At 45.5% G+C, this 24,473-nt stretch overlaps 1 protein-coding gene across 2 annotated transcripts in view; it reads right to left on the bottom strand.

Moving 5' to 3' along the window:
• Scaf8 (SR-related CTD associated factor 8) overlaps nucleotides 1-24,473 on the bottom strand; it is a 307,179-nt gene that overhangs the window by 99,685 nt on the left and 183,021 nt on the right. For both annotated transcript variants that reach the window (XR_004113422.1, XR_004113423.1), the window contains one exon: nucleotides 4,120-4,358. The gene's annotated coding sequence lies outside the window, so the exon portion shown is untranslated. The remainder of the gene's footprint in view (nucleotides 1-4,119; nucleotides 4,359-24,473) is intronic.

Raw genomic sequence — 24,473 nt, 5'->3', positions numbered from 1 at the left:
GGAGGGAGGAAGGAAGGAAGGAAGGAAGGAAGGAAGGAAGGAAAAGATAGGAAAAGTAGTGAAAAGCACATGTGCTCTCATTGGCTACGCAATGGCTACGCAAATGTAAGAGGAGCAAGTGGTACTCTACTCCCAACACATGAAACTCGTAAGTCATCAAGTGTTATCTGTTAAACGAGGACCACAGCAACATTTGACAAATAGAAGGTAGAGGGCAAGAACTGCCCCAGAAGAGAATCTTGGACACGCACCGGGAGTGTATACTTGTAGCACACCTAGTCTGCCTGGGAATGTCACCTAGCGGCTTCTCTTCCAGCAGCTGCGAGGAACTGCGGGAAATCTTCCCCTGAATGGAATTATCTTTGCTAACAAGCAGCTTCCCCCACCCATACTATAAAGTTACTCTATTTTTCTTTTTCTTTTTTTCTTTTTCAAAGTAAGGAGGGCCATGGAAGCAGCGCGTCCATATTAAGTTTCTAGTCTCAGAGATAAAAACCCCTCGCACAATTCTACTCGCTACACTTTGCTGCTGGAAGAATGGGCCCTTTTCTTCCTGAACTGTTTGTGGTAAATACGATCCATCAGGGACACAATGTTGTCGGCTTTCACAGAAACTTGGCACCGCAGCTGGCGGGAAGCCGCGCGGGTCTAGGTGGTCGCTGGGCGAGCGATCCTCGCCGGCCCCCAACCCCAAGGGCCAAGCCGGGGATGCTCTCCTTCTCCCCGCTGCGCCCTTCTCCCCTGGACGCAAGGAGATGGATGGGCACTGATGGGGATGGACGGCGCCGCCACCTCCAAACCAGGATGGCACAGCTGAACCTAATTGTATCCGCGCCACGCGTGGGGCAGGGCAAGACCTCACTTCGGAGTCTTCTGAAAAAGGATCCTGCCCTTTTTCAGGGCAGGCTGGACAAGAGAGAAGGCGAAGCCGCTGAGGACTGCCACCCTCCCGGACGGAGCAAAGTGGCCCAGCCGCGCCCCTGATTGCCTCCCCAGCCGGCGGGGAAGAGGGACGAGGCTGGCCCACTGGTGGAGGCTGGTACTGTACTGTGCAGCACTCCATTGCAGGATCCCGGGAGCCCATGCGAGAAGACCCAGCCGCGGAGCGGCGCCCTCGCCCGCGTCCCCGCCTGTGCCCCCCTTACCTCGGTCCAAGTCCCAATCCAGGACCGGTCCAGCCCCGCTCTGCGCCCCTGAGCGAGGCCCCGTGGGGACACAGGGCACACTCCGGGAAGTTTTCTCCGTCACTTTTGTTCTCCGCTCGCTGAGCACGCGAAGGTCAAGGCTTCTCTAGCTCCGCACTGCTGAAGTGAGGCCAGATCGGCGGCCACACCTTTCTACGCTCCGCTCGCCCCGCCCCGCCCGGACACGCCCTTGCCACGCCCCTCAGAGACGCGCTCCCAGCCTCCCGAACCACGCCACGCCTCCCGGCCCGGACCCCCTTCTCCTGCTGGACTGACTCCATGGACACATTACAGCCCCAGTAACCAAAACAACTCTCAGCTTGGAGTCCGCGAGCCAGCCAGTCGCTGTGGCCCAGACCACAAACTGCGAAGCGCGTGCGATCCTGGCCCTTCCCCCAGTGTGTGCTGCAAAGAGGTTTCCTCCTCGGGTCCCACCCAAAGCAGCTCAGAAGCAGAGGACTCCGGCATTAGAAGAGGCCACCCATCTTCCTCTCCTCGGAGAGAGGCTGGGTGTGAGCAGATGATAGGGTTGAGTTGGGCTTGGAACTTATTAGGGCTTGTTAGGCAAACCTGAGGGAACCAGTGAGCCCAAGCGAGGGGAGTGTGCTTAGCATGCTGGGACCACCATCCTCTCCCCAGACCTGAAGTCTCCACATCATACCATGCCTCTACCAAATATATTTCTGGCTTGCTTGCCTTCTTTCTTTTTCTTTCTTTCCTTCTCCCTTTCTTTCTTCCTTCCTTTCTTTCTTTCTTTCTTTCTTTCTTTCTTCCTTCCTTCCTTTTTATAAAACATAACACCTATGATCCAAATGGTTGCATCCCCCACCCCACAGTGCTTCTAACAGCACCTTCTGGGTCAGCAGGCATGTTAGTTTTCTTGTTGCTGTGACCAAATACATGACAAGATGGAATTTAAAATAGTATGGATTTGTTTGGTTGATGGTTTGAAGGTGTAGTCCATAATGTCCAGGGTGGACTTGTTCATGGCTTGAGCAACATAAGTGGGAAGCGGTGTATTCACATCTCTGTGGACCAGAAAGCAGAGATCTAGAAACGACGGCTGTCTTCCAGCTGTCTCTTTCCAGTTTGTTCAGTCTTGGCTGGCTGTCAGTGGGCTAGTGCTGCCCCATCAAGGTGAATCTTCTCTCCTCTGCCTGTCTGAAAACACATTCACAGACACACCCACAAGTGAGTCTTCTAGCTTCTAAATCTAGTCATACTAATAGTGACGCTTGACTGTCACACCAAGTAACCAGAGTCTTAGCCCAATCCTATGCAAATCTGAGCTTAATAGAGAGAAGCCATAGAGAAATGTAAATCAATACAAAGAAGTGTTAGCCATATGCGACTTCTAGACGTGAGGAGAAAACACAGTAGGAAGGAGAGCTAACAGACACCAGGACTCAAACAGTAGATGAGGGGTATCCTCAGAACTCCAGGCCTAGAAGGGGTCTTCTTGGGAAAGTTACACTTGAGGTGAGTTTTGAAGGACTGACTGAGGAGTGTGTCTGCCCAGATAGAGTACTCTGAGGCTCTGCGGTGTCAGGGAACAGCTAGGACACTTTGAAGGAAGGGCCTGAGTTCAGAGTGACAGAGAAGCATGCAAAAGCCAGCCACACGTGGACCTACAGAGATGTGAAGAGCTTAGGATATTAACCCATCAACAAACGACAGCCCTGCAGAGGGGTCTAAGTGCCAGTCTGCTGTCAGCTGGAGGGTCCAGTCAAGAAGAATCTACTTGGGAGACTACTGGGAAACTAGGCCACACTAGTGCTCAGGACAGAGTTGAACCTGAATGCTTGGAAATAACAGGTGGATAGAAATTATGTCTAGCCATCACCTGGATGCTAGGCCCTAGATAGACACTATGGAATGAAGAGAAATAGAAAAAGTGAAGGCAAGTTAGCAAAAAGTACTGGGGAAAAGGGCCAGAGAGGAGAGGGGAGCACGGAGTGGTACTGAGGCATCATTCTTTTCACCATCAGCTCACCAGCTTGCCTATGGAACATGGTCAAGACCATCCACTGTTGATGCTAACTTCGCATTTCCACCCTGGCAGAGGGAAAGACAACAAGAAAGTTTAGAAAAACTGCCCCACTCTCCTGGCCACCTCCTTGAGTCATAGCCATCAGCACACCTGAGCCACTCATTCAACCTGTGCTAAAACTTAAAAGAGATTGGCTCAATACCACCACGAGCTGCCATTCTGACATCTTTTGCAAACCCCTTATGCTTAACTTAATTCTAGGGAAGGAGAAAGCCAGTGTGCTCTCTTATCACCAGTAACTCAGAAAACTTTCTGACTCATAGAACGTACCCGGAGATAATTGCATGACAAGTTTTGTTCCTATAACTTGTGCAAGCCGAGGTCAAGCATGGTGATTCATGTGCATAATCTAAGTACGGAGACTGAGACAGATGGGTAGAGAGTCTGAAGCCAGCCTAGGCTACATCAGCAAGACTCTATCAAGAGGAAGTGGGAGAGAAGCGAGAGAGCACACAGGGAGCAGTGAAATTAAACAAGATGTGCACACACACACACAGAGAGAGAGAGAGAGAGAGAGAGAGAGAGAGAGAGAGAGAGAGAGAGAGAGAGAGAAGTGTTAACCCCACAGGAAATAATTGAGCTGAATTCCTTTCTCCTGGGAGCTCAGGTGTACTTTGATAGCCTGATAGAAGACATCAGGATCCCTTCTCTGCCTCCTCCTATTAAGATATGTTTTCCCAGGGCTGGCTAGATGGCTCAGTGGGTAAAGGTGATTGCTGCCAAGCCTGACAACTGGAGTTCAATCCCCAGGCCTAGTATGGGAGAGAGGGGACAACTCCAGAAAATTCCCTGGCCTCCATGCACATGCACACACACTAGATCAGTCAATCTGTCAATCATTTTTTTTAAAGTGCTTTTCCATCCCTCCATGCCAAGGACACTTACAGGCTAACATGCAGCTTCCCTTCCGGGACCCTGGGAATATAGGAAGTGGGCAACAGCTGTACTGTTCAGCCATCTGTTGGGCACAGCTGGGCAGTTCTGCCAATCAATCAGGCTGATTCTGCAGAAGCTGAGCTTCTCTGAAGAGCAACCTCTCCTTTCTGAGGATGAATGGCCAAATGCAAATGGGCCTCCTGGATACTTGGAGGCCTGGATGGATCACTTGTCTCTGTCTCCAGTCCCTGCAAGAAAGATGACAGTTTAGTTGGAGTCTCAAAGTATCTGATTTTATCCCCAAGTCTGTTCTGCCTTCTCTTGCCTTCAAACTACTTGTGTAAACACACACACACACGCACACACACACGCACACACACACACACATATGCATATATATGGTGTGTAGCTGGACGGTGGAGCCAGGCATTTGTGAATTTGTGTACGGGAAAAGGGTCCTCTTTTCTTTCTCTGGGACATATTTAGCAGTTTGCCTCCTTCCAGCTGATGAGGCACGAGAGTCTTATTTGCACATCCTTTGTGGACTATTGAAAATAATAAAAGCACCTTGTAATGTCACCATCCTATGAAGAAAGGCCCATGCTTTGACCCAGAATGCCTGGAGCAATGTGATACAAACCATCCTCTACAGGTTCTGCGCTCAGGAACTCTACAGCAGATTTCAGTAAAAACTCACAGTGTTTCAAATACACTTAACATTTGTACTGAGCTATGTTCATTTGGCTGGAAGGCTACAGGTTGAACACATAGGAGGCACTAGGCCATTAATGGCTCAGACTTAGTACTGCCACAGAGAATCCTCCTTAGCCAGGACCAGTACCATCCCTATCTTATCCCTGACTGGAGAGCATCCCCATGCATCTCAAAGAAGAAACAGCAGATCTCAGCAGTCACTAGGAAAATGCATGCCATTCTTACATTCTAAGTGGGTGGTACACTGTAAGTGGGTGTACACTGTAAGTGGGTATACATTGTAAGTGGGTGGTACACTGTAAGTGGGTGTACACTGTAAGTGGGTGGTACACTGTAAGTGGGTGTACATTGTAAGTGGGTGGTACACTGTAAGTGGGTGTACATTGTAAGTGGGTGGTACACTGTAAGTGGGTGTACACTGTAAGTGGGTGTACATTGTAAGTGGGTGGTACACTGTAAGTGGGTGTACACTGTAAGTGGGTGGTACATTATAAATGGGTGTGCATTGTAAGTGGGTGTACATTGTAAGTGGGTGTACATTGTAAGTGGGTGGTACACTGTAAGTAGGTGGTACACTGTAAGTGGGTGGTTCATTGTAAGTGGATGGAGCTTTAAGTTGTTTGGATTTGTAATTTTGTAACAGGGCTTCACTGTGTAGCCTAGGCTGACCTGGAACTCAATACATAGCCCAGACTGGACTTGAACTCATGATCCTCTTGCCTCTGCCTTTAGAGGGCTGGGATTATATGGGGTGGGATTAGAGGGCTGGGATTATAGGGGTGTATCCTTGAATTTATTTATGAATAGGCTTTGGATGAAGCAGTGTGAGTTGCTCATATATCAGCCTGGCCTCTGGGATGCTTGGACATAGATAGCCTGCAGTGCACAGACTTCAACTAGAATCCTTCACCCCCAGAAGGGAAATCCAAGAAGCAGTACTTATACCACGGACTGTCTAAAGGGGTGAAGCTCATAATATGTTTATTACATTTTTAATAATGTATAAAAGCATCCTAATAAATCAATTTTAAAATGTACAAGTTAATGTTCCCTAATCAAAACTCAGTATTAGAATGTGGGCAGGCATGTAGCTTAGCTGGTAGTATGTGCCTAACATGCATGCAGCCTTGGGTTTGATTCTCAGCTCCTCCCTTCTAATGAAGATGTGGTAATGCACACTTGCAATCTCAGCACTTGGGACACGGAGGCAAGGGGAGCAGAAGTTTGAGGTTAGCTTCAGCCATACACTGAATTCAGGGTCAGTCCTGGGATACAGGACTTCATGCCTCAAAACCAAACCGCCAAATGCCTGCTACAACATTGGCTATCTGCCAAATACCCGCTACAACATTGGCTATCCACAGTTGCTTACTACCTGGTTCTAGAGTCAACCGTTATTTTCACAGGCCCCGTCCCAAGGAATGCTGAACTCACAGACTTGCGCTGAACCACAAAACTGATTCAGTACGAGCACACCTTTTGTGCCAACTATTCTTGGTTGACGACTCAGCTACCTCGGGATTTAAGTAAACCCAAGGTGCTGGGGACACCTGTAAGGAAATGTTTCTTAAATAAATCAAGTGAAATGGGAAGGTGCACTTTTAATCCAGATCTTCTGAGTTCTGAATACACCCCTTAACTCTGAGCCACACCTTCTGCTGGCAGCTTTTCTAAAGGACATGAAAGAAGGAAGCTTGCCCTCTTGGCTTGCTTGTCCTTCATTCCTTTACTGGCATTAGAGTCTACTTCAGGATTCAAGCATATACTAAACACCATGTGAGCCACCACTCCAGCATATCACCATCTGAGACATCCAGCGTCATGACTGAATTCTTGGACCTTCTGTTGGCAGAGAGTAACTGTTGGACTAGCTGGACCACAGCCTGTAAATCATATATATGTGTGTGTGTGTGTGTGTGTGTGTGTGTGTGTGTGTGTATGTGTGCGTGTATATATATGTGTGTGTGTATATATATATATATGTACATATATATACATATGTGTGTATATATATATGTATGTGTGTATGTGTATATATGTACATATATATGTATGTATGTGTGTATATATGTATATGTGTGTATATGTACATATATACATACATATAATCATTTCTATTCCTTTAATGAACCTGGGCTAATACACCATTCTTCACAACTTGTCCTTTATGGCACTGAGGCACTACCCTTCTAATTCGTGGGTCCCACAGCACTTGGACTTGGACTTCAGAGAAGCCTTCTCTGATTGGACGCACCTCAAGCTCCTCTTATTCCCTCCCAATCTGCTCTTAAGATCAGTCACTCCCACTGGGAGTGTAGCCTTCCAGACTTCCACTACAGAAATGTTGCTTCTTTTGGTTGTTGGAAGTTCTGGAGCTTGGGCAAGCGCATTTCTGAAAGCGAGGGAGGAAAACAGACTTCTGCTCACCCACGAAGACCAGTTGAGTTGGAGTTGAGTGTCGTTGTCACAGGGCCATCTGGTGCACACGTGGGCTATTTTAAGAGGAAGTAACTTTAAAAAGCCATGCCATCTACAGATAGCACTTCAGCAGCAATGTTAGAGTCGGTAGCTTTTACCCAAGCGAGTTATAGAGTCTGTTCAGGAGTGTTGGTAAGTGGATGGACAGACAGGCACTGTCATGAAAGTCCTCCAAAAGTGACTAGAGCAATGGTTCTCAACCTTCCTACTGCTGTGAGCCCTTAATATAGTTCTTCACGTTGTGGTGACCCCCAATCACAAAAGTATTTCCATTGCTACTTCATAACTGTAATTTTGCTACTGCTGTGAATCATAATGTAAATATCTGTGTTTTCTGACAGTCTTAGGTAACCCCTGTGAAAGGTTCATTCAACCCACAAAGGGGTCGTTTGGTAAGGATATATAATTTGGAAGCTTGAGTTTCAAAGGTAAGATATTAAAGGTGTTAAAACCAAATTTGCCTTCATTTTATATAATTGCTTCTTCTTAATGCATTTTAAAAGGAAGAAAAAACTTAAGATGGGTTGGCATCTCGCCTCAGCGGGTAAGAGCACTGACTGCTCTTCCGAAGGTCCCAAGTTCGGATCCCAGCAACCACATGGTGGCTCACAACCACCCGTAATGAGATCTGACTCCCACTTCTGGTGTGTCTGAAGACAGCTACAGTGAATTATGCAGGAGCGAGTGGGGCCGGCAGAGGTCCTGAGTTCAATTCCCAGCAGTCACACACATGATGGCTCACAGACATCTGTACAGCTACAGTGTACTCATACACATAAAATAAATAAAATAAATCTTTTTAAAAAACTTAATGTATCAAATAATAAACATATCTGCATGTCAACACAATAGACTTATATGACTTGTTTCATGTACTAAAGCTATTGTCATTATTTTTCCTTTTGAGGTGTGTATGTTTTTCATCTTTTGGGGGAGGCAAGTTCTCTTGTAGCTCAGGTTGGCCTCTGTATTAGTCAGGGTTCCCTAGAGTCACAGAACTTATGGAATATCTCTATATATTGAGGGAATTTATTATGATGACTTACAATCTGTAGAACCCTCCCCAACAATGGTCAGCTGTGAATGAGGAAGTCCAAGAATCTAGGAGTTTCTCTGTCCCACAAGGCTAGTTGTTTCAGCTGGTCTTCTGTAGAAGCAGATTCCAACAGATGTGCTGGCATGTAAGTGCAAGCCATTGAAAAAGAACAAATCTTCCTTCCTCCAATGTCCTTATGTAGGCCTCCAGCAGAACGTGTGGCCCAGATTAAAGGTGTGTGCCACCATGCCTGGCTGGCTTGGAACTCAGAGATCTCCTTGCCTTAGTCTCCTGGGATTAAAGGCGTGTACTACCTTGCCTGGGCCTAAACTTTTCAGAGCCACTCTGCCTCAAGATCTCTATGTCAAGATCCAGGTCAGAAACTTGTGTCTTCCAGCCTTGAGATCTAGATCATAGGTGAGCCCTCCATTTGTGGATTGTAGTTCATTCCAGATATAGTCAAGTTGACAACCAGGAATAGCCATCACAACCTCCAACTCTCTATGTAGCAGAAAATGACCTTGAATTTCCAAACCTCCCACCTCCAACTTCTGAGTGCTGGGATTACAAATGCACACCACCACAGTATACTGCCACGCCACCATGCACCACACTTTTGTTATACTTTGCTGGGGATGGAGCCCAAGGGTTTTGTGCATGTAGGGCAAGCCTAAGCTACATCTCCCATTCTGCCCACCCATCCTCTATTTAAGTGTTATGCCCCCACACATAACATAAAAACATATTGGATTAACTGATGCCTGAATTAACAAATCTTACTGTTATAAGTTTGGACAATAACACCTTGAACAATAAATAACCTTGATGTAATTATCCAAAGTATTTAATTATAATTTTATGTAAACCACAAAAACTAAAAATCTAATAGAGACTTTTAAGGATTCTTCCTATACAGACCCCCCTTTTTGAGACAGGATTTCTTTGTGTAGCCCTGGCTGTCCTGGAACTTACTTTGTAGAGTAGGCTGGCTTCAAACTCAGAGATCTCCCTGTCTCTGCCTCCCAAGTGCTGGGGTTAAAGGTGTGCACCACCACCACCCAGCAAGCTGAGTACTTTTCTATGGAACTGACTGAAAGGTGATATTGTATTATGCCCTGTAAACAACAGTGTGATCATTTGAATTAGAATGGCCCCTATAAGCTCATATATACACATATATACATTTGGTGGACAGAGCAGAGCACCAACAGCCACACTTTATTTCTTCTCTCAGCCTTTTCATACCTTTTAAGAAAAAAAGTTCTCTATGTGAGAAAAAATTAGCTGGTAGGTAAAATGTTCTACAAAAGGAAGTTACAGAAAGATGTCCATAGTAAGTTCAAAGCTGCATGTCATTCTATAAGCTCATTATAAGTTCAAAGCAACAGTTTCACGGCCTTGCTTTATCATGGTGCACACCTGTGGTCTCATCCTTTGACCTTATCTAGAATAAATGTTTTTTTTTTCCTTGATCACATATCTGTCCCAAGCCTATTTGTCTTCTTAGTACGATTTGTGAAAGCTCATTGTTTTCCTTAAATTTTGCAGCTTTTACTTACTATTCTATGAGAAAGCAGCACATTCTATTCTTGATTCTAACTTCATTATATTTTTCTAGCAAAACAACTAAAACTATCTCCTTAAATTTTCCTCCTAAAATTATTTGAATCAAATCAGGAATTCCATCAAGTCATTACTTCATTTCAACAGCATTAATTCATGAAAGTTCACCTTCATGTTGATCTGCAGGAAATATGCCCGATAGGATGGGCTATCACCAAGGAAGTAATCACACCAGGCTACAGGCAGTGAAGGTCTTCTGGTATCCACTCACACCAAGCCAAATAAATGAGCAGTTTGGCAACGACAAACATGAGAAAGCACATCAGCAGCAGGAAACAATCCCTGGGACAAAGTCTCTGGGGCTGTGCCTCAGCAGAATCCACCCATCACAGCTAAGTGAGGTGGTAGGCTGTCTCTAGGGAGCTCGCTTTCCCACTGCATCTCTTCCTGTGTGCCATCCACATCCCACAGTTGGTGGAAACCTTTGGGCAGGATTAAGAGGTGTGGCCTTGGAAGAGGTGTGGCCTTGTCGGAGGAAGTTGTCACTGGGGGTGGACTTTGAGGTTTCAAAAGCCCATGCCATCCATTTCCAGCTACTGATCCAGGACCAGGCCTATCTACTTCTGGCCATAATGGTCATAGACTGACACTCTGAAACTGTAAGCAAGCCCCCAAATTAAATGCTTTCTTTTATAAGTTGCCTTAGTCAAGGTATCTCTTCACACTCAGAACGGTCACTTGAACAGTTTGAAAGAGAAAAAGAGAAAAAGCAGAAAATGTAGTTGATAGCTAAACTCTTCAAGTCTTGCAAATGATCTCCTCCCCTCCCTCTTACCTCCTCGACCCCTGCTCCCTGGGCTGCAGGCTGGGCTATGCTTGGATGTTTCATAAGACTTCTGTGCTGTTTTACATGTTTCCTACATGGAATCCCCTATGAAAGACAGACAAACAGCCCACTCCAGACAAATGAGCAGCTATGGGAGAGACGAAGCTGACACTCGGGACTAGGAGCTGTCACTCTCCTCATTTCTTATCCCACACTTCTTTGTCTGGTACCTGCAAATGCATACTCAGCCAGCAGTGACCACAAAGAACGGCTAACCCCATGGTGAATTCCTCAAAAAGTCTTACCCAACTCATCATTTACGGTAGAAAACTTGGTGTGAAGTTTTGTTTTATTATGTTTGGTTTGGTTTGGTTTGGTTTGAGTCGGGGTGTCCTGTAGCCTAGGGTAGCCCCCAAGTCACTACTATAGATACAGATGGTCGTGAACTCCTGATCCTCCTGTATCTGTATCCCGAGTGCTAAGATTAGACACATGGCTGTTTCTTTTCCCCAAGACAGGTCACATGTAGCTTAGGTTGTCCTCAAACTCATTACGTAACCAAGGATGGCCTCAAACTCCCGATTCTCCTGCCTCTATCTTGCATGTGCTAATATGACAGACATATATGACCAGGGATGGAGCTCAGGGATCCTGGTCTCCTAGTCAAGCATTCTACTAACCTGTGCTACATCTCAGACCAAAACTTCATCGAAATATGCTTTTCTTTCTTTGTTTCTGTTGTCTGACTGTTTTTTCAGAAACTGGGTTTCACTGTATTACCAAGGCTGACTTCCAACTTTTCGGATTGTGTATGTTTCAGTCTCAGCCTCCTAAACTGCTTGGGACCATCTCCATATGTCACATCATACCCAGTACAAGTACAATTTTCCATAACGAGAAAAGTTTACTGGCCGGGTGGTGGTGGTGGTGCGTGCCTTTAATCCCAGCACTTGGGAGGCAGAAGCAGGCGGATTTCTAAGTTCAAGGCCAGCCTGGTCTACAGAGTGAGTTACAGGATAGCCAGGGCTATACAGAGAAACTCTGTCTCGAAAAACCAAAAGAAAAAAAGAAAAGAAAAGAAAAGAAATGTTTACCATGTTTACTTACTCTGTTTAGCTGCTACAGATGAAGCTGCTTAGCATAGCTTCTACCACTGAGCAACATCCCTAGTCAGAAAGTCCTATGTTGATTGAAGAGGAGCCAAAACCTCACTACTCTTTGAGAAATGACACCAGTCAAGCTCACCATTCCTAATGATCCCTGACAAGCAGGTGGCAGGACTCAGAGGCTGTGCTCCAGTCCTCCGTGCTCGGTCAAGGCACACAGACTCTCAGGACTAAGGCTGAGGATCCTGTTTTGATATCCCCAAATGTTGTTTTCCCTGTTCTTGTGTCCCTGTTCTTGTCAACAAGGCCCATTTGGGAATCACGGCACCAGTCAGAAGAGCACCCATCCTCCCCTTATCCCAGGTCCCTCACTGTGGTTCCAGCCCTGAAGATGAGGTCATCTTGGTGTGGACCTACAGAGCAGGGTGGCTCTCCCTTAGAAATGGTCTGAAATGATAATCTCGGGGAACCCATCCTTAACACAGAAAGACAGCTTACTTTGTCCAGCCTTTCTGATGTGAAAATCGAATGGGAATACAAATGAACAACTGCACACATTGCATAGGCATCCAGTTGTTATAGAGCGACCCTGACTGAGATGAGAAAAGGCAAGGTTGAAGAGGGACTCAGCCTGCAGCTTCTGTTTCACAGGGGTGTCTGACAGCTACAATGTTCCAAGATAGTCAGGGGACTGATATTTCCACCAACTACATCCAATCAAAGTCTGGCCTGGGAACAGAGGCTGTGAAGAAGCAGTTAATTCAAAAACAAACTGTCGCAGTTAGGGGAAAAAAACCAGAGCAGCCACTGGAACCAAGAAGATATCCAAACAACTAATGCGCACAAAAGATGCTCCTAAGGAGGAGCTGGAGAGATGTCTCCCAGTAAGGCTTGCCGCTGAAGGCTCACAAACAGAAGATCCTCGGCAGCACTCCAGCTTTCCAGCCAACCTCCGGGCTCTGCTGGTGTGCTTAGACACACATCTTCATTATCTCCTACTGCAGTCAGTCAACCCAAGGCATTACCATACCCTGGAGACATTAGAATTTACAACACTCTTTTGTTCAACATGGAAAACACTAAGACAGCAGATTCCTCCTCAGTGCCCAGCCCAAGGGCCATGGCCATCAGTCCAGATGTGACCCTGCCACCGCTGCCTTTACCCCTCTTGTTTTGAAATTCACCTGCTGCCTGGAAATCTCTTGGTGTTGGCAGCTGCTCTTTGATACCAAGCCCATTCCCGGAGGTGTCACTCCAGAGAGATGCAGTCCACACCTCGCCTTCCATTTCTTTTGTATATTTTGTTTCTCTAAACTACTCCATCCTTGGCATAGTCTCTTGAGTAATAGTAATTGCTCAAAATCCTCTTCTGTCAGAAAGATAGCGATACATGCTTTCCTTCTGAGGCTTGTAAGATGATGAAAGTGGGCAGGACATGAAGTATGGCTTAGTCTTTTACTTTTACTTGCACTCAGCTCTTTTAATTTTATGTTTTGCAATAGGGTCTCACTTTGTAGCCCAAGCTGGTCTGGAAGCAACTACCTAGCCCAGGCCAGCCTGGAAGCAAGCAACTACTTAGCTGAGGCTAGCCTAGAATTAACTACCTAGCTCAGGCTGGCCTGGAAGTAACTACTGAGACTAGGTTGGCCTGGAGTTTGCCACATCCTTTCTGTCTTAGCCTCCTGAATGTTGGGATTACAGATATAAGCCACTAAGCCCAGTTTGGTTTAGTTGTTTTAACAGAATAACATATCAAGTTTAAATTGCTTAAGGCTTCATTATATGAGCTCGTCACTGAACACAGCAGTTTGAACTTGGCATGCACTCCAGCATGGCTCCTGTCTAGGGTTCCAGAATTTAGGGCAAAGACTAGCTGGGCCACTTAAAAAAGCATGAGCAATTTGGAATTGCTGGAAATAACTACTGCTCAAACCATGTTTTTAATATATTTGTACAAAAAAAACCCCACTCTTTTCTGGGGGCTTCTTCAGTTGTACACTCTTCTATTGAAAGTTTGGCCCGTCGGTTCCAAACCTGGGAGCTGAAACATTCTTCTCGTAATATTTTCACAAAAACAGTAGGAGGCAGAAAGTCAGGAAACCTCGTTCCTCCTACATGCACAAGCAGCTCATGTTCCTGTTGTCTTTTTTTTTTTTTTTTTTTTGGTTTTTTGAGACAGGGTTTCTCTGTGTAGCTCTGGCTATCCTAGAACTCACTCTGTAGATCAGGCTGGCCTCGAACTCAGAAATCTGCCTGCCTCTGCCTCTCAAGTGCTGGGATTAAAGGCGTGCACCACCACTGCCCGGCTCCTGTTGTCTTTTAAACATTAATTCCTTGATATGTAGTCACAGTCAGGCACCGAGCAAGACCCCCAGGAACACCAAGGCACAGTCCCTGCCTTGGAGAAAGTCTGGTCCAGAGTAGCATAATTTGGGTCTTGTTCTTTCTGCAGACCACTGCTGGGAGCGGAGGTGAGGGGACCAATGACTACATACTTAGCATCCCACTTGCTATCCATGAGGAAAGTGAACACATCCAGGCTTGGGGCCTGGAGCTATCTGCTCCTCCCTCAGCCTAACAGTTTTCACAAGGCCACAGCCCCAGCTTGGCAGCCTCAGGCCAGGGCTCTGTCTGATGATGTGCATCTTGGTACAGTGAGAAAGGCTTCAGGGATGCTTTGCTGTAGCATTTTCACATCAGAGTGGGATTGAAGGGAAAATGGGTGATTCTATTACATGTTAAAGCATTGTTGCATCCGGTGTTTTCTTCCTTTGTTTTCTGACTGATCCAAAACTATGCAACCTTTATTTATCTTCTGATTATTTGTGTGTTTACTTCACAGTGCCGAGGATCAAGAGTGGGGCCTGCTAAGCGTGTGCTCCGATGGGATGAGCTATATCACTAGCCCTGTAATCATGAAATAAATAGGAGCCAGTGTGCCTGTTGAGTCATTAGCTGTGGGAAGAGGGCAATAAGGAAATCAGACACCGAATGAACGTGGCTGTGGGCAGGGCTCAGCTGGTAAAGGGCTCGCCTAGCTCGCAGAAATCCCAAAGTTCAGTGTCCAGCAGGATAAACAAACAAGGCCTGGGGATCCCAGCCTACAAACTCAGTGCGTGGGAGGAAGAGGCAGGAAGATCAGAAGTCGAATGTCATTCTCAGCTACACACCGAGTTTGAAGCCAATCTGACATGAATGAAAGAGGCTTTGTGTCAAAAACAAACAAACAAAAACAAAAACCAGAACAAAACAAAACTCAGATGATAGGGTGGCAGAGCATTCTGGAAAATAGGTGGATTGGTCAACTTGCACTCAGCTTCAAGATGGGAGTCCGGGTTGAGGAGAGCCGGGGAGTCTTTGGATATGGTGCTACATAGTGTTAATCAAAATAAGAGCATAGGATTCTGCCATGTGGAGGCTACCCTTGCATGCATGATGAAGCATAATGAAAACAACTGTTCTTAGCATCTGTAGCAAGAAGATACAGCACAAGCTCACCAAGATGAACTCTGGAGCTGAAGTGAGCTGACGGAAATGCCATTCCGCTACTTTTAGCTGTCTGACGTGAGGCCAATTAGTCTTCTGAAACATCATTTTTCTCATGTACAAAGTAGGACTAGTACCATTGATGAGGGGTGTGTGTTTGTGTGAGCGTGTGTATGTAAGTGTGACTATGTGTGTCTGTATGTGAGTGTGTGTCTGTATGTCTGTGTGTGAATATATGTGTGGCTATGGGTGAGTGTGAGTGTGTGATTGTGTGTCTCTGTGTGAGTGTGTGTCTGTGTGACGGTGTGAGTGTACAAGTGTGTGATTGTGACTATATTTCATGTGTGGGAGTGTGTTTGTGACTGTGTGTATGTGTGTGTGATAGTTTGCAAGTGTGTGACTATGTGTGTCTCTGTTTTTTTGAGTGTGTGTAACTGTGTGTGTGACTGTGTGTATAGCTGTGTATATGACACTATGTGTGACTGTGTCTATTTGTATCTGTGTGTGATTGTGTGTGTGACTGTGTATGACTATGTGTATCTGTGTGTATCTGTGTGTGATTGTGTATCTGTATGTGACTGTGTGTGTCTGTGTATATCTGTGTGTGATTGTGTATCTGTATGTGACTCTGTGTATGTGTGACTGTGTGTGTCTGTGTGTGCATGTGTATCTGTGTGTGATTGTGTGTGTGTGAGAGAGAGAGACTGCGTGTGTATGAGGGTGTATATGTACTGGAGACTGAATCTAAGGCTTCCCATGCCCTGTGCAAGTCCTCTACCACTGAACTACCTCCTCAGACCTTTCTATATTTTTACATTTAGACAGGATCTCGCTAAGTTGATCAGGCTGGGCTTAAACTCACTCTGTAACCTCAGGAAGCTCTTGAACTTGAAATCCTCCTGCCTCGGGTATCTGGGACCTCAGGCATGCAGCATTGAATCTTATTTAAGATTGTTGGGAAGGGTCCCTACAAACATATAAGCCCTTTGTTCATCCCCCTGGCTTGAGGGAAATGCACATTTAAAAAATATTAACATTTCTAGTGTTTAAATATAAAGTTTCTCTAGATCATAGATAAGTTTTATATGTAACTTGCCATATATATGGGCCTTCTGGAATTCTCAAGGTTTTAAAAAAGGCAACTCTTTAATATATAAATAAACTGGCCTGCAGTTAGAAAATGGCATTGTACAGTATTGTGTCCCTGGTATTTCCAAAATTTTCTTTGCAAGTGGGAAACATTCCTTAAGGTCAAACACAACTGGACCCTCAATACTAATGTGCCCCTCCCCACATCTGCTTTGACACATCCCCTAGATCTATTTAGTCTCTCTGCAAAAAGCTTCCTTAATTACATGAAGTTAGTCATTTAGTATGTAGTCAGAACGTACCAGGGGAGAGAAGTCAGGCTTTCCACCTCTCAGGAAGTGTTCTGGAAGGCCTGGGATCAGAAACAGGAAATGCCTGGTTGCTGTGAGTGGGATCTGGTGTGGCTTGCACTGGGTTTCCATGTCTAGGGAGGCTAGGCAAGCAGGGGTGTGCCTTCCTCACAGACACAATGGATTGCTCCCCTTTCTGCAGAGCTCTGAAAGATGTTTGAAGGAGCCTCTATGAACACTCCAGCCCCATGGAGAAGCCTCCGAGAACATCTCCGCCCCACCCACCTGCCACCACACCCTCCTCGTGGCTGGTGTGGTTTAGCTCACCACGAAAAGGCTCACAGCAGATTCTTTGGATGTCACTTGATTCTAACCGTGGAGTAAAAAGCAGCATCCTGTGATTTGTTTTCACTTAGTAATTATGACCTAGAAGGTTCTCGTGGTGAAGAAATGTTTGTGGAATACTCTGGAGCGCAAGGGACAAGATGGCAGGGAGGCCCACCTCATATCTGAGCTCTAGAGAGGTTCTGTCCTCCCAGCACAGCGTCTGAGAGAGAGAGAGAGAAAAAAAGAGCCAACCAACCGTTCAGCATCTCCCTTGGAAAGAAACCAAAGCTTGCATCTTCTTCACAGAGACTCACTCACAAACTAGGATTAAAACTGTATTTAGGCCTGTAATCCTAGCACTGGAGAGGGTGAGGCAGGAGGATTGCCTCTAAAGCAAGGCCAGCTATACAGTTGAGGCTAGCCAGGGCTATACATATCAAGATTATGTCTCAAAAGAGGAAAATGCATCCCGGCCGAGGAGTGTCTTAGTCATGGACAACTTGCGTAGAATGTACAAAATGTTGGATTTGAACCCAAATACAGAACAGGAAAACCTGAGCTGAGTCCATGGATGAGAGCTCAGCAGAGAGACTTCACATTAATAGAGAGACTTCCTTAAAGCAAAAGTAATCCTGATGCTAAAGCCAGGTGACCCCCTGCCCCAAGACAGACAGACATAGACTACAACTCCTGGATCTAGATAGTCACTTCAGGGAAGTTCTCAAATTGTATTGATGGACCAAAGAGGACTTTTTTTTTTTAAAAGCAGAGTTGGGGTTGGTCAATATACTTTAATATAGGGTTAAGCTTGAGGATGTAGAAAGAGAAGCGCCCAGAAAGAAAAAGGCACGAAGAGCTGCGGGCTTCTCAGAGAAAAGCTGCAGTAAGCAAAACACATCCAAGTGTAGGAGCTGGCTTCTCAACGGAGGGTGGCCTGGTCCTTAAAAATGTAATAGCCTTTTCATGAATCTTATCACTAGAAATATTTAATAGAAGGGAAATTTTTCTTTGAAAACAAAACTTTTAAACAAAACCACATTGCCCAACATCTACTCAAAGTCTGCTGTTGTCTAAAAGGTCTTTCCAGAGACATAGACGAAGACTCGGTGTCCTGAGGCAACGTGGACGTCACAGGTCAGTCTACACTGACACCCAGCTTAGAGCAGGTGCTATAAAATAAGCGCAACTCTTCCGTTACTGCAGACTCAAAGCCATCCCATATGTCCTCCATGCTCCTGGGCTATGGCTATGGAGGTAGGAAAGACTCAAGTCCACAGCAAAGTGGTCCACACGAGTCACAGGATGCATTCTATGCACACATTCACATACACACACATGCATGTCCACACACACAAGCATGTATACACACACACACACAAACATTTACACAAACACAAGCATGTATACCACACAAGCATGTATCCACACACAAGCATGTATCCACACACACAAGCAGGTATACACATACACACAAGCTTGCATACACACACTTGATCATTTTGTTAAGTGAAATAAGCCAGACATAAAGGAACCAAGAACCAAGGGATCTCACTCCGTGACGGTAGAATCTAGAAACGTTGATCTTACAGACGTGGAGAGTGAAGGGGTGGTGACCAGAGGCTGCCAGAGTAGAAGGTGGAGGAGGGGAAATGACAGCCAACAGAGTGTCAGACAGACAGACGCAAGCAAGAGGCTCTGCCGTGCCGCTTTGCAGTGGGCTAGAAGCAACGTACTGGATATTTCAAAACGCCAGCAAAGGGGATTGTAAAAGTTCTCACTCTAAAGAAATAACAAAGCTTAGGGAGATAAGTGGGCTTAACCTGACTAAAACATTGTGAAATGTATACATGTATCATAGTATCATGGGCTCTCACAAGTATGGAGAGTTTTTATGTTTAAAATAAATCACAAAAGTATATATACTGTTATAAGCCATCTGTTGATGATAGGTGCTACATTAAACACTGTTTCCCCTAACTATTTGAAATGTTGTAAGAGTCAAGTTTTAACTGATCTCTAAGATTCTTCATGTGACCTCAGAGACCAAGGGGAACCATACAGAGCTAAGAGTTCCATGAGGCAAGGGGTCAAGGCCTCAAGTCATATTCAAGACTGGATTCCCAGCACTCACATTCACTTTGCACATAGTAGGTGCTTAATAAGTATTCTTATAGAAATACAAAGGATTTCAAAGTATTATGAACATTTTAAAATTGTCTCTATTTAGGTAAAACCCAAAATCTTTAATTAAACAATTGTTCAACCCTCTACTAAGATCGTGTTTAAGAACAGGCAGGCTGAAAGCAGCCAGAACTCGGGCCTTCTTCTGGGACCAATTCTAGGCTTCTGAGTTTGCAATTCCCCAGTGCTCTGAACCACATACTCCTGGAAAGCCCAAAGTGTTTTAATTAAACTCCAGTGAAGAACACAGACTTTTCAAATTCCTTGCTGGTTTAAACCAATGACTTCAAAGCAGCTTTAAAGAACACTGGAAAGGGAATGATAAGAGCCAGCACGGCTTCTATGGTGCCCACAACAAAGCAGAGCCACAGAATGGCTTTGCTGAGAGCTGCCCCGAACTCATACTTCCTCCCTCAGGATGGGCATCTGCACCGTAGCATTCCTGCTGCACATCCACCCCATTAAGCACTGTCTGTGTGTGTGACTCACGCTGTGGAAATGCTACACTTGGCAACACACACGGGCCTTCCCTTTCCAGGCCTCAGCAGACATCCAGGAAAAACAAGGGAGCCAACACTTGTGCCCCCCCCCCCCCGTCTCATGCCATCTGCAGTGGTCCCCAAAAGGTGGAGACGTGCTGGAAAGACAGGCTGTGTCCTCAGCTAAACTTGGCTTGGTGAGGATTGGAGGAAGCTGGGAGGAGGAAGGAGAGAACCAACTGTAAGATGGCTCTCTTCTCTCTCTGCATTCCTGTCTTCTTCTGGGGCCTTTTAAAACACTAAAAGGATTAAATAATCCCAAGAAAGTAATGAATAGCAAAGATTTGGATGGAGAACTTGGATCTTTCCCCTGCCTCATTTCCTCCAACTAAACTCTTGCAGGTAAGATATAAAAATGCTCCACATGCACACACATAAGCAGACACATGTACACATACACACACATATACACACAGATACATCACACATATATACATGTAAGCACACATACAGAGGCATACACATATATGCACATATGTGCACATACATAAGCACACACAGATACATATACATGCATCACATGTGCATGTATACACACATGCACATATGTATGTACACACATACAGATGCATGCACATACATGAACACATACCCACACATACACACATATACATACCCACATGCATGCACATATACAGGCACACACATACATGTACATATATACATACATATATATACATATATGCACATGCATACACATGAACACATATATAGTACATATACACATATAGAGAGAGACATACATATATACAAAAATATATATGTATATATATACACATTCCTGAATACATATATGCATTCACACACATTCACACATATACACACACATACACAGGTACACATATACAGGCACATACACATACGCACACTCAAGAGAAAATTGAGTAACTATATCTTGTTAGGGTAGTGAAAATAACACTTGAGTCTGAAAAACACCACCAATAGCATCCTGCATAGGGTATGTACACCTATAGGATCAGTAATGGTCCTCGGCCACCATGTAACACTTCCAGAGACTGGTGACTTAATCTTGGCTAAAGACTGTAAGCCATACTCATACTGTCGTTGAAATCTGTGAAATGACTCTTAGACTGAGAACACATGGCATTCACCAGGCCTGCCAAGCATTAACGTGTAAACCAGGGGTGGGGCTAGTTTAAATTTTAAACAACTCAATTTCCTAGACAAGTCCTTCTGCAGTAGAGATCATGAAATTAACTTGCAGTCTGCACCTGTTTATTTCACAAAGCAGATGTGTTTCAGTGAGCATGCGTGGGCGCGCCTCTGTGTGTGTGTGTGTGTATGTGGTGCTAGGGATCAAACCCAGGTCTTGCACATGCTAGGCAAGATCCCCACTCATGAGCTCTGTCACCAGGTCTCATGAAGACAACTTTAAATGATGTCCCTCCAGTAACAATCCCTGTAGAAGCCTCTGTATAAGTAGACTGAGTATGTTCAAGACACAGGACTAGAAAGTTTAAGGTCTGGGAGGGAGTTCAGTTTCTCATGTTGGTCTTCTGTTTTCCAGTTCTGAGGTCAGCATTGCTGCTGAGTTTTAAAAGAGAGTCCAGGAAGACTTGGGGAAAGCTCCAGCCTTGTGACTCTTTTGGTGTTTCAAAGTCGTCTGTTCCGGAAAGGTCTGCAACTTGAAATGTCATTAGCATCCTGGCTGGCACTAGTCAGTAGGTGCATTGATTGGTATGTGCCTCATGCTCAACCCAGGAAATTGTCATCTTAGAGGTGCAGGTATGTTCATGTCCTGAGCCCTAATCAGGCACTAAAGAGATAGAGCACTTTGCTGATGAATCTCTTAAGTATCAACATTGGCTTAAAGTAACTCAAGTCGTCAGTCAAAAGCATAATTGCCACAAAAAGCCAGCTCTTCTATTCCATTTTTAAAAGACTATATTACCTAGTGCTGGGACAAGCCCTGCTTCACGGAGCTGAGCTAGAATGGAACTTTTGCAATGTTATGCTGCCTGTTACTAACACGCTAATTCCCTGTGGTCACTTGAGTCATCTGTAAGTCAGGCTGCACCAGAGATTCCGTGGCCTCTTTGGCTGCCTCTGACCAAACAACCACTGAGAAGGCTCTCATGACCCTGGCCATCCTTCAAAGGGAGGAAAAGGCACTGAAGTGATAGGAAGAGGTGGGGTCCAAAGTCCAGGTCCCTATCCTCAGAGAAGGTTAGGAATGAAGGAGAAACCTGAGCCATGTCCTCATGGGGATCATAATCCAGTTGAAAAGAGACACTCTGATTGAGCCATGCTGCTGAGCAGTAGGTAGTGGTATGCCAAGACATGAGACATAGCTTTAAGGAAGGCAACCTCAGTGTTGGGGAGTGGCTGGACAAGGAAGCACAGTGGGGAGACAGAGTGAGAGTGAAGGAGGGAGAAGGCTTGGAGCAGAGGTCATGCTAAGACTGCAGTGGCCTGAAAGTCACATGGGACACAGACTTGTCCCCTGCTACACCAAAGCACCAAAGTTTCCTGAAGAAGAAAGGAAAAGAACTCACTGCTTTCTACAAACAAACACCATGCTCGATAGGAAATAGAAGTAAAGTGTGGGAGGGGCCAGGGCCCTGGGACCATGGTCAACATCCTGGTCCTTGTGTGTAGTGGTGGGCGTGTCTTCCCAGGCCTGCCCCACAGCACTCACTAGGACATGGGAAGATGATGTCTCTATTTTTTTTTAATTTTTTTAAATCTCACCTTTTCAGCTTCTGAGCTATTATGTATTTTCAAGGAGCTCACTAGTTTCACAGGCAGTACACATGAGATGTAAACTATCTAAAATGGGAAGAGTTAAAGTTGGACACGGTGGCTCACATATGTGATCCCGACCATGCTAAGGCAAGAGGGCTAATACAAGTTCGAGGCCAGCCTGAGCTACAAAGTGAAGTCTAGGACAGTCTGAGCTATAAGGTAAGGTGCAGACCAGCTTGGGCTATGATGAGTTCTAGGTCACCTAGGCTATAGGGTAAGAACATACCCCCACCCCACCCCTACACACACTGTCTCCAAAAAAAGAAAAAGAAAGAGGGAGGGGAGAGAGGAGGGAGAAGGAGGAGGAAGAGGAAGAAGAAGAGAAGGGGGAATAAGAAGAGGGGGAAGAGGAGGAAGAAGAAGGAAGAGGAGGAGGAGGAAGAGGAGGAGGAGGAAGGGAAGAGGAAGAGGGGAAGAGGAAGAAGAGGGGGAAGAGGAAGAAGAGGGGGAAGAAGAAGAAGAAGAAGAAGAAGAAGAAGAAGAAGAAGAAGAAGAAGAAGAAGAAGAGGAAGAGGAAGAGGAAGAGGAAGAGGAAGAGGAAGAGGAAGAGGAAGAAGGAGGAGGAAGAGGAAGAAGGAGGAGGAGGAGGAGGAGAAAAAAAGAAAATACAATCTCCATTAAACATTTAGAATCTTGGGAAATATGGGCATATCTTTTGTTAGTAGGTGAGTCACAAATTTGAGAAAATTCTAGGGTGCGAACCAGAGTTAAATGCTGGAGACTATTGTGTATGTTTTCACTCCCCTAAACAAGTTTGTTTGATCCAACTTTACTGGGTGTGCTTGATCCCATGTGGGCGGGAAGAAGATGGGCAGAAAATACATCAGGACATATGCTTGCCCCTAACTGGACCTGAGGGGAAATGAAGTAAACTGTGGGTTTTGCCCTTTTAGCCTCTGCTAAATGTGATTAATGGCCATTTCCTGGGAACCAGGGTATGGACTTTGCATGTTTCCACCCACCTGGCCAGTATTCAATTAAAGCTTGCTTCAGATTGGTTTTAAATTCTGGTAGTGGTCGCATTCTGAACCGTCAGGATCAGCATTAGAAGAACAACACTTGCGGCAGCAAGAGTCACAAAAAAGGGAAGACAGAAACTGGATCAGTTCTGGACTGGAAGGAAGCACTGCATGGATCAGACACCTGCCTTCCTGTCTGGGATGTGGAGAAAGATGGTGGAGGGGACGCCACGAACAGGTTGGAGAACCAAGGACCAATCATCCTGGTGAAATGTCTTTCAAACTAGAAAGAGGAGGCACACACAAAGTGGGAAGAAATGGGGGAGTCAAGGCCACAGTTAAAGGAAGAGACATTTACATGGAGAAAAAGCAGGGCAGAGTTTGTGACCTTGAGATGCTTCTTAGCAAGGTCACTAAAGGGTTTGTGGGGGTCAGGAGCAGAATGGGAGGGGCCAGAATGTGTAGGGGGAAAAGAAATGAGCAGGGATTAGGTTTCACCTACTAAAATGCAGGATTGGTGCTATCAGAGAGTAGGGGGCAAGAAGGTTCAGTTTGTGTTACTCTGTGTGAACATTACACTGGTACATGGGGCTGCTCTGGTGGAAAATGAAGGAGCAAAAGATGAGGTTCAGTTCTAGCCCAGAATTTCCTTGACACTCAGATTTCATGAACTTGTGGGAGCCAGAGAGAGAATGTAGTTTACTTCTAAGAGTGTATTGCACACACTGACTCTAAGTTTGGAAGTTTCTCCCAAATTTTGCATTTATTTCTTGGTTTTATTTAATGATGTGAGGTCTCATTTTGTAGCCCATGCTGGCCTTGAACTCCTCCTTCTCTTCCTCATTCTCCTGCCTCAGTCTACGGAGTGGGTGTTTTGGAGACAAGTACCACACAGCTAGCTTGATATTTTAATATCCAAAGATCTGAATAGAAATACCTTAGGCCGGGCGGTGGTGGCGCACGCCTTTAATCCCAGCACTTGGGAGGCAGAGGCAGGCGGATT

The sequence above is a fragment of the Mastomys coucha genome, unplaced genomic scaffold (assembly GCF_008632895.1).
Source record: "Mastomys coucha isolate ucsf_1 unplaced genomic scaffold, UCSF_Mcou_1 pScaffold5, whole genome shotgun sequence".
Classification (NCBI taxonomy): Eukaryota; Metazoa; Chordata; class Mammalia; order Rodentia; family Muridae; genus Mastomys; species Mastomys coucha.
Note: the sequence above shows the minus strand (reverse complement) of the source record. Positions and strands in the feature narration are given on the sequence as shown.